Source organism: Arachis ipaensis, chromosome B6, assembly GCF_059453495.1.
Source record: "Arachis ipaensis isolate K30076 ecotype BB chromosome B6, ASM5945349v1, whole genome shotgun sequence".
Lineage (NCBI taxonomy): Eukaryota > Viridiplantae > Streptophyta > Magnoliopsida > Fabales > Fabaceae > Arachis > Arachis ipaensis.
In genome coordinates, this window is record NC_142441.1 from 11,688,414 (window position 1) to 11,695,756 (window position 7,343).

The 7,343-nt window shown below is 36.9% G+C and overlaps 1 non-coding gene across 1 annotated transcript; it reads left to right on the forward strand.

Annotated features, from left to right (window-relative positions):
• The first annotated feature begins 1,983 nt into the window (after positions 1-1,983).
• LOC148554624 (small nucleolar RNA R71) lies at positions 1,984-2,091 on the forward strand. Its single transcript, XR_015887739.1, has one exon. It is a non-coding gene; the product is annotated as a small nucleolar RNA R71 (small nucleolar RNA).
• The last annotated feature ends 5,252 nt before the right edge of the window (positions 2,092-7,343 follow it).

Genomic DNA, 7,343 nt, shown 5'->3' on the forward strand with positions numbered 1-7,343 from the left:
ACTTGGGCAAAGTATAGACTATTATATATTTCTGGAAAGCCCTAGATGTCTAATTTCCAACGCAATTAAGATTGCGCCATTTGGATTTCTGTAGCTCCAGAAAATCCACTTTGAGTGCAGGGAGGTCAGAATCCAACAACATCTGCAGTCCTTCTTTAGCCTCTGAATCTGATTTTTGCTCAAGTGACTCAATTTCAGCCAGAAAATACCTGAAATCACAGAAAAATACACAAACTCATAGTAAAGTCCAGAAATATGATTTTTATTTAAAAACTAATAAAAATATACTAAAAACTAATCAAATCATACTAAAAACTATGTAAAAACAATGCCAAAATGCATATAAATTATCCGCTCATCACAACACCAAACTTAAATTGTTGCTTGTCCCCAAGCAACTGAAAATCAAATAGGATAAAAAGAAGAGAATATACTATAAATTCCAAAATATCAATGAAACTTAGCTCCAATTAGATGAGCGGGACTAGTAGCTTTTTGCCTCTGAACAGTTTCGGCATCTCACTTTATCCCTTGAAGTTCAGAATGATTGGCATCTATAGGAACTCAGAATTCAGATAGTGTTATTGATTCTCCTAGTTCAATATGTTGATTCTTGAACACAACTACTTTATGAGTCTTGGTCGTGGCATTACTCAAAGATTCCGAGTTTCTCCATTACAGAGAGTGGCATGAGGTTTCTCCTAGTTCAGTATGTTGATTCTTGAACACAGCTACTTTATCCTCAAAGATTTCCAGTTTCTCCATTACAGAGAGTAGCATGAGGTTTATCCTTGACCCAAGGTCACACAGAGCCTTCTCAAAGGTCATGGTGCCTATGGTACAAGGTATGAAGAACTTTCCGGGATCCGGTTTCTTCTGAGGCAATGTCTGCCTTATCAATGCACTGAGTTCATTGGTGAACAAGGGGGGGGGGTTCATCCTCCCAAGTATCATTACCAAATAAACTGGCATTCAACTTCATGATGGCTCCTAGATATTTAGCAACCTGTTCTTCACTGATGTCTTCATCCTCTTCAGAGGAAGAATAGTCATCAGAGCTCATGAATGGTAAAAGGAGGTTTAATGAAATCTCTATGGTCTCTAGATGAGCCTCAGATTCCTTTGGTTCCTCAAAGGAAAACTCCTTATTGGTCAGTGAACGTCCCAGGATGTCTTCCTCACTAGGATTCACGTCCTTCTCCTCCTCTCTGGGTTCGGCCACACCAAGTAAGGTTATGGCCTTGCACTCTCTTTTTGGATTCTCTTCTGTATTGCTTAGGAGAGTACTAGGAGGAGTTTCAGTGACTCTTTTACTCAGCTGGCCCACTTGTGCCTCCAAATTTCTAATGGAGGACCTTGTTTCATTCATGAAACTTAGAGTGGCCTTAGATAGATCAGAGACTATATTTGCTAAGCTAGATGGATTCTGCTCATAATTCTCTGTCTGTTGCTGAGTGGATGATGGAAAAGGCTTGCTATTACTAAACCTGTTTCTTCCACCATTATTAAAGCCTTGTAGAGGATTTTGTTGATCCTTCCATGAGAAATTTGGATGATTTCTCCATGAGGGATTATAGGTGTTTCCATAGGGTTCTCCCATGTAATTTACCTCTGCTATTGCAGGGTTCTCAGGATCATAAGCTTCTTCTTCAGAAGATGCTTCTTTAGTACTGTTGGATGCAGCTTGCAATCCATTCAGACTTTGAGAAATCATATTGACTTGCTGAGTCAATATTTTATTCTGAGCCAATATGGCATTCAGAGTATCAATTTCAAGAACATCCTTCCTCTGAGGCGTCCCATTACTCACAGGATTCCTTTCAGAAGTGTACATGAACTGGTTATTTGTAACCATTCAATGAGTTTCTGAGCTTCTGCAGGCGTTTTCTTTAGGTGAATGGATCCACCTGCCGAATGGTCCAATGACATCTTAGATAATTCAGACAGACCATCATAGAATATATCCAGGATGGTCCATTCTAAAAGCATGTCAGAAGGACACTTTTTGGTCAGTTGCTTGTATCTCTCCCAAGCTTCATAGAGGGATTCACCTTCTTTCTATTTGAAGGTTTGAACATCCACTCTAAGCTTGCTAAGCTTTTGAGGAGGAAAGAACTTGGCTAAGAAAGCCGTGACCAGCTTATCCCAAGAGTTCAGCCTATCTTTAGGTTGAGAGTCCAACCATATTCTAGCTCTGTCTCTTACAGCAAACGGAAAAAGCATAAGCCTGTAGACCTCGGGATCAACCCTATTGGTCTTAACAGTATCACAGATCTGCAAGAATTCAGTTAAGAACTGAAAAGGATCTTCTGATGGAAGTCCATGAAACTTGCAATTCTGTTGCATCAGAGAAACTAATTGAGGCTTTAGCTCAAAATTGTTTGCTCTAATGGCAGGGATTGAGATGCTTCTTCCATGCAAGTTGGAATTTGGTGCAGTAAAGTCACCAAGCATCTTCCTTGCATCTCCACCATTGTTATTATTTTCGGCCATGTCTCCTTCTTTTTCAAAAATTTCTGTCAGATTTTCTCCAGAGAGTTGTGCTTTAGCTTCCCTTAGCTTCCTCTTCAGAGTCCTTTCAGGTTCAGGATCAACTTCAACAAGAATGTTCTTATCCTTGTTCCTGCTCATATGAAAAAGAAGAGAACAGAAAAGAAAATATGAAATCCTCTATGTCACAGTATAGAGATTCCTTATGTGAGTATAAGAAGAGAAGAATAGAAGAAGAAAAAGATAAAAATTTGAACACAGAGGAGAAGAGTGGGTTCGAATTTTTGAGTAGAAGAGAGAAGGAGATGAGAGAGGGAAGAATTCGAAAATTAAATAAAATAAAATAAAAATATTTTTGTTTTTTATTTAAAATTAAAGTTAAAATTCAAAAATTTTAAGAAGAAAAATGAAATTAAATTAGATTAAAATTTAAAATAATTAGTTAATTAAAAAGAAATTTTGAAAAAGAGGTTAGTGATTTTCGAAAATTAGAGAGAGAGAAATAGTTAGGTAGTTTTGAAAGAGATAAGAATCAAACAAGATAAGATTAATTGAAAAAAAGATTTGAAAATCAATTTTGAAAAGATAAGAAGTTAGAAAAGATTTTGAAATTGATTTTGAAAAAGATGTGATTGAAATTTATTTTGAAAAAGATTTGAAAAAGAAATTTAAAAAGATTTGATTTTGAAAATTAAAGTTAATTACTTGACTAACAAGAAACAAAAAGATATGATTTTAAAATTTAAAGATTGAACCTTTCTTACTAGGCAAGTAACAAACTTAAAATTTTTGAATCAATCACATTAATTGTTAGCATTAATTTTGAAAATATGAAATAAAAATAAGAAAAAGATTTTAAAAATAAATTTTGAAAATTTTGAAATTATGAAAGAAAAATGAAAAAGATTTGATTTTTGAAAAAGATTTGAAAAAGATAGAGTTTTTAAATTGAAAATTTGATTTCACTCATAAGAAACAATTAAATTTAAAAACTTTTTGACTAAATCAAACCAAATTTTCGAAAATTTATGAAAGAATAAGGGAAAGATATTTTTTTTAATTTTTGAATTTTTAATGATGAAAGAGAAAAACAATGAAAAGACTCAAAACATGAGAATTCAAGATTAAAACAATGAATGCATGTAAGAACACTTTGAATGTCAAGATGAACACCAAGAACACTTTGAATGTCAAGATGAACATCAAGAACATGTTTTTGAAAATTTTTAAGAAAAGAAAAACATGTAAGACACCATACTTAAAAATTTTTAATGTTGAGACATTAACAAATTGAAAATGCATATGAAAAACAAGAAAAGGTGCAAAACATGAAAATGCAAAGATCAAACAAGGAAATTCATCAAGAACAACTTGAAGATCATGAAGAACACATGATGAATTTTCGAAAATTAAAGAAAATTATAAAAGTATGCAATTGACACTATACTCAAACAAGAAACATAAAATATTTTTGGTTTTATGATTTATTTTTTTTTTTTTTGGATTTTTGAAAACTAATTGGAAAAAGAAAAATAAGGATTTCAAAATTTCTAATGAGAATTCCAGGAATCATGCAATGTTAGTCTAAAAGCTCCAGTCCAGGAATTAGACATGGCTTACTAGCCATCCAAGCTTTCAGTGAAAGCTCCGGTCCAAAACACTAGACATGGCCAATGGCCAGCCAAGCTTCAGCATACATAGTTCAAGCATGTGAAGAGGAAGCCTCAGTCCAAAAGAATTTAGACATGGCTTTACAGCCAGCCAGGCTTCAACATATTATCTTGAAACTCTAGAATTCATTCTTAAAAATTCTGAAGTTTTAGAATAATTTATTTTATATATTTTTTTTGAAAATTTTTCGAAAATAAAAAGAATAAGAACAAAAACTTAAAATTAAAATAAAATTACCTAATCTGAGCAACAAGATGAACCGTCAGTTGTCTAAACTCGAACAATCCCCGGCAACGGCGCCAAAAACTTGGTGCACGAAATCGTGATCGTTCATTCCTTGGTAACGGCGCTAAAAACTTAATACGCACGTTCTTAATCTTAGTTCTTCTTCACAATCTTGCACAACTAACCAGCAAGTGCACTAGGTCGTCCAAGTAATAAACCTTACGTGAGTAAGGGTCGATCCCACGGAGATTGTCGGCTTGAAGCAAGCTATGGTCACCTTGTAAACCTCAGTCAGGAGGATTCAAATGGTTATAGAGTTTTAATAATTAAAAGATAAATAAAATGTAAAATAGGATAGAGATACTTATGTAATTCATTGGTGAGAATTTCAGATAAGAGTATGGAGATGCGTTGTTCCTTCTGAATCTCTGCTTTCCTACTGCCTTCATCCAATCCTTCATACTCCTTTCTATGGCAAGCTGTATGTTGGGCATCACCGTTGTCAATGGCTACATCCCGTCCTCTCAGTGAAAATGGTCCAAATGCGCTGTCACCGCACGGCTAATCATCTGTCGGTTCTCGATCATGCTGGAATAGGATTCAGTAATCCTTTTGCGTCTGTCACTACGTCCAGCACTCGCGAGTTTGAAGCTCGTCACAGCAATCCCTTCCCAGATCCTACTCGGAATACCACAGACAAAGTTTAGACTTTTCGGATCTCAAGAATGGCCGCCAATAATTCTAGCCTATACCACGAAGACTCTGATCGTAGATCAGGAGGCTAAGAGATATGCATTCAAGCTTGTTTGCATGTAGAACGGAAGTGTTTGTCAGGCATGCGTTCATAAGTGAGAATGATGATGAGCGTCACATAATAATCACATTCATCATGTTCTTGTGTGCGAATGAATATCTTAGAGAAGAAATAGGCTTGAATTGAATAGAAAAACGATAGTACTTTGCATTAATTCATGAGGAACAGTAGAGCTCCACACCTTAATCTATGGTGTGTAGAAACTCCACCGTTGAAAATACATAAGTGATAATAGTGTTCATTGGCTTCGGCCCCAGAAGGGAAACCAGAATAACCAAGACCCTAAAGGTGGTCAAAAAGACTCTTAACACAATAGTAAAAAGTTCTATTTATACTAAACTAGTTACTAGGGTTACAGAATTAAGTAAATGATGCAGAAATCCACTTTCGGGCCCACTTGGTGTGTGCTTGGGCTGAGCATTGAAGCTTTCACGTATAGAGGTCTTCTTTGGAGTTAAATACCAGTTTGTAACTTGTTTCTGGCATTTAACTCTGCTTTGCAACCTGTTTCTGGCGTTTAACGCCAGAATAGGGCAGAAAGCTGGCGTTGAACGCCAGTTTGCGTCATCTAAACTCGGGCAAAGTATGGACTATTATATATTGCTGGAAAGTCCTGGATGTCTACTTTTCAACGCAACTGAGAGCGTGCCATTTGAACACTTGTAGCTCCAGAAAATCCACTTTGAGTGTAGGGAGGTCAGAATCCAACAGCATCTGCAGTCCTTCTTCCACCTCTGAATCTGATTTTTGCTCAAGTCTCTCAATTTCAGCCAGAAATTACCTAAAATCACAGAAAAACACACAAACTCATAGTAAAGTCCAGAAATGTGATTTTTATTTAAAAACTAATAAAAATATACTAAAAACTAATCAAATCATACTAAAAACTATGTAAAAACAATGCCAAAAAGCGTATAAATTATCCGCTCATCAGCTGACAGGGATGAGGTGGTCGTTCTTGATAATCCAAGGAAGAGGAAACCATCCTCTAGCCATGAAGGAGCTCTTACTGTGATGGAGAAGAACTTTGATGCCGGGGGTTTCATTGATGCTCAGCTGATTCCTGGCACCGAGGACTTCTTCTATGGTGGGGACCTCGCTTCTCAGGCTAGATGGATGTATCGTACTCTTCTCCATGGAGCCGTCATAGCGAGGAAAGCAAATTTGCCTTGGCGGGGACGCAGACATTGGAGAATAAGCTTGATTCTTCCATCAAGGCCAACGCCAAGTATAAGGACGCGGTCAAGTCGCTTCAGAAGCAGCTAGCTGCTGCCGAGGAGAAGGTCAGGGTCGCCGAAAAAAAGGTCAAGGTTTCCAATGCCGCCGTTTCCCATATTATCGAGTGGGAGCTTACCCTGGAAGGTCAGCTTAACAGCGCTCAAGGTCGGGTGGCTGAGCTAGAGAAAGAACGCGACAAGGCCCTTTCGTCGGTTAAGACGACCCAGGCGGAAGCTGTTAAATTTAAAAAGAATTATAAGGAAACCGTGAATCAAGGCAAGCACACTATCTTAATGACCGAGGAGGCCCTCAAGGCTCAAGTGAAGCTGCTGGCTCCTGATTTTGATACTTCGGCTGTTGGCGTTTTCAAGACTATTAGGGATGGCAAGAATGTTGACATGCCGAAGAAGTAACTTGTATTTTGTAGCTTTGTAGACTGTAAGCTTTTGTGGATTGTAAACTTTTGAATTTTTAACAAATACATTTGCCATTTGGTCGGCATGTAACAAACTGCTTGTTTCCCGCTTCGTCGATAATCATTTTACTTTATGTTTTCTTTACCGTTTTGTTGGTAGTCAGCTATTTGCTCATATTTGTTTACCGTTTTGCTGGTAATTGGTGAAGCCAGATCATGGCTTTTATTATTTTAGTAACCGCACATGGTGACGTTCTTTAGTTTGGTGGTTTCTGGGGTGAACAGTCCTGGTATACCGTTTTGTTGCTTACCCGGCATAGCCATTTAATTAGTAATATTCGAACGTGAAAAGGAGATGACGAACAGTAGATGAATAATATAGGTAAATGGTCCAAACACAAGGTACTAGTAAATATATGACAAGGACAAATAATTTAACACAAAATAATACAGGTCTTACTAAGCCGTCTAGGGTGACAGGTCGCCTGCCCGGTTGGTGCTTCTTGCTTA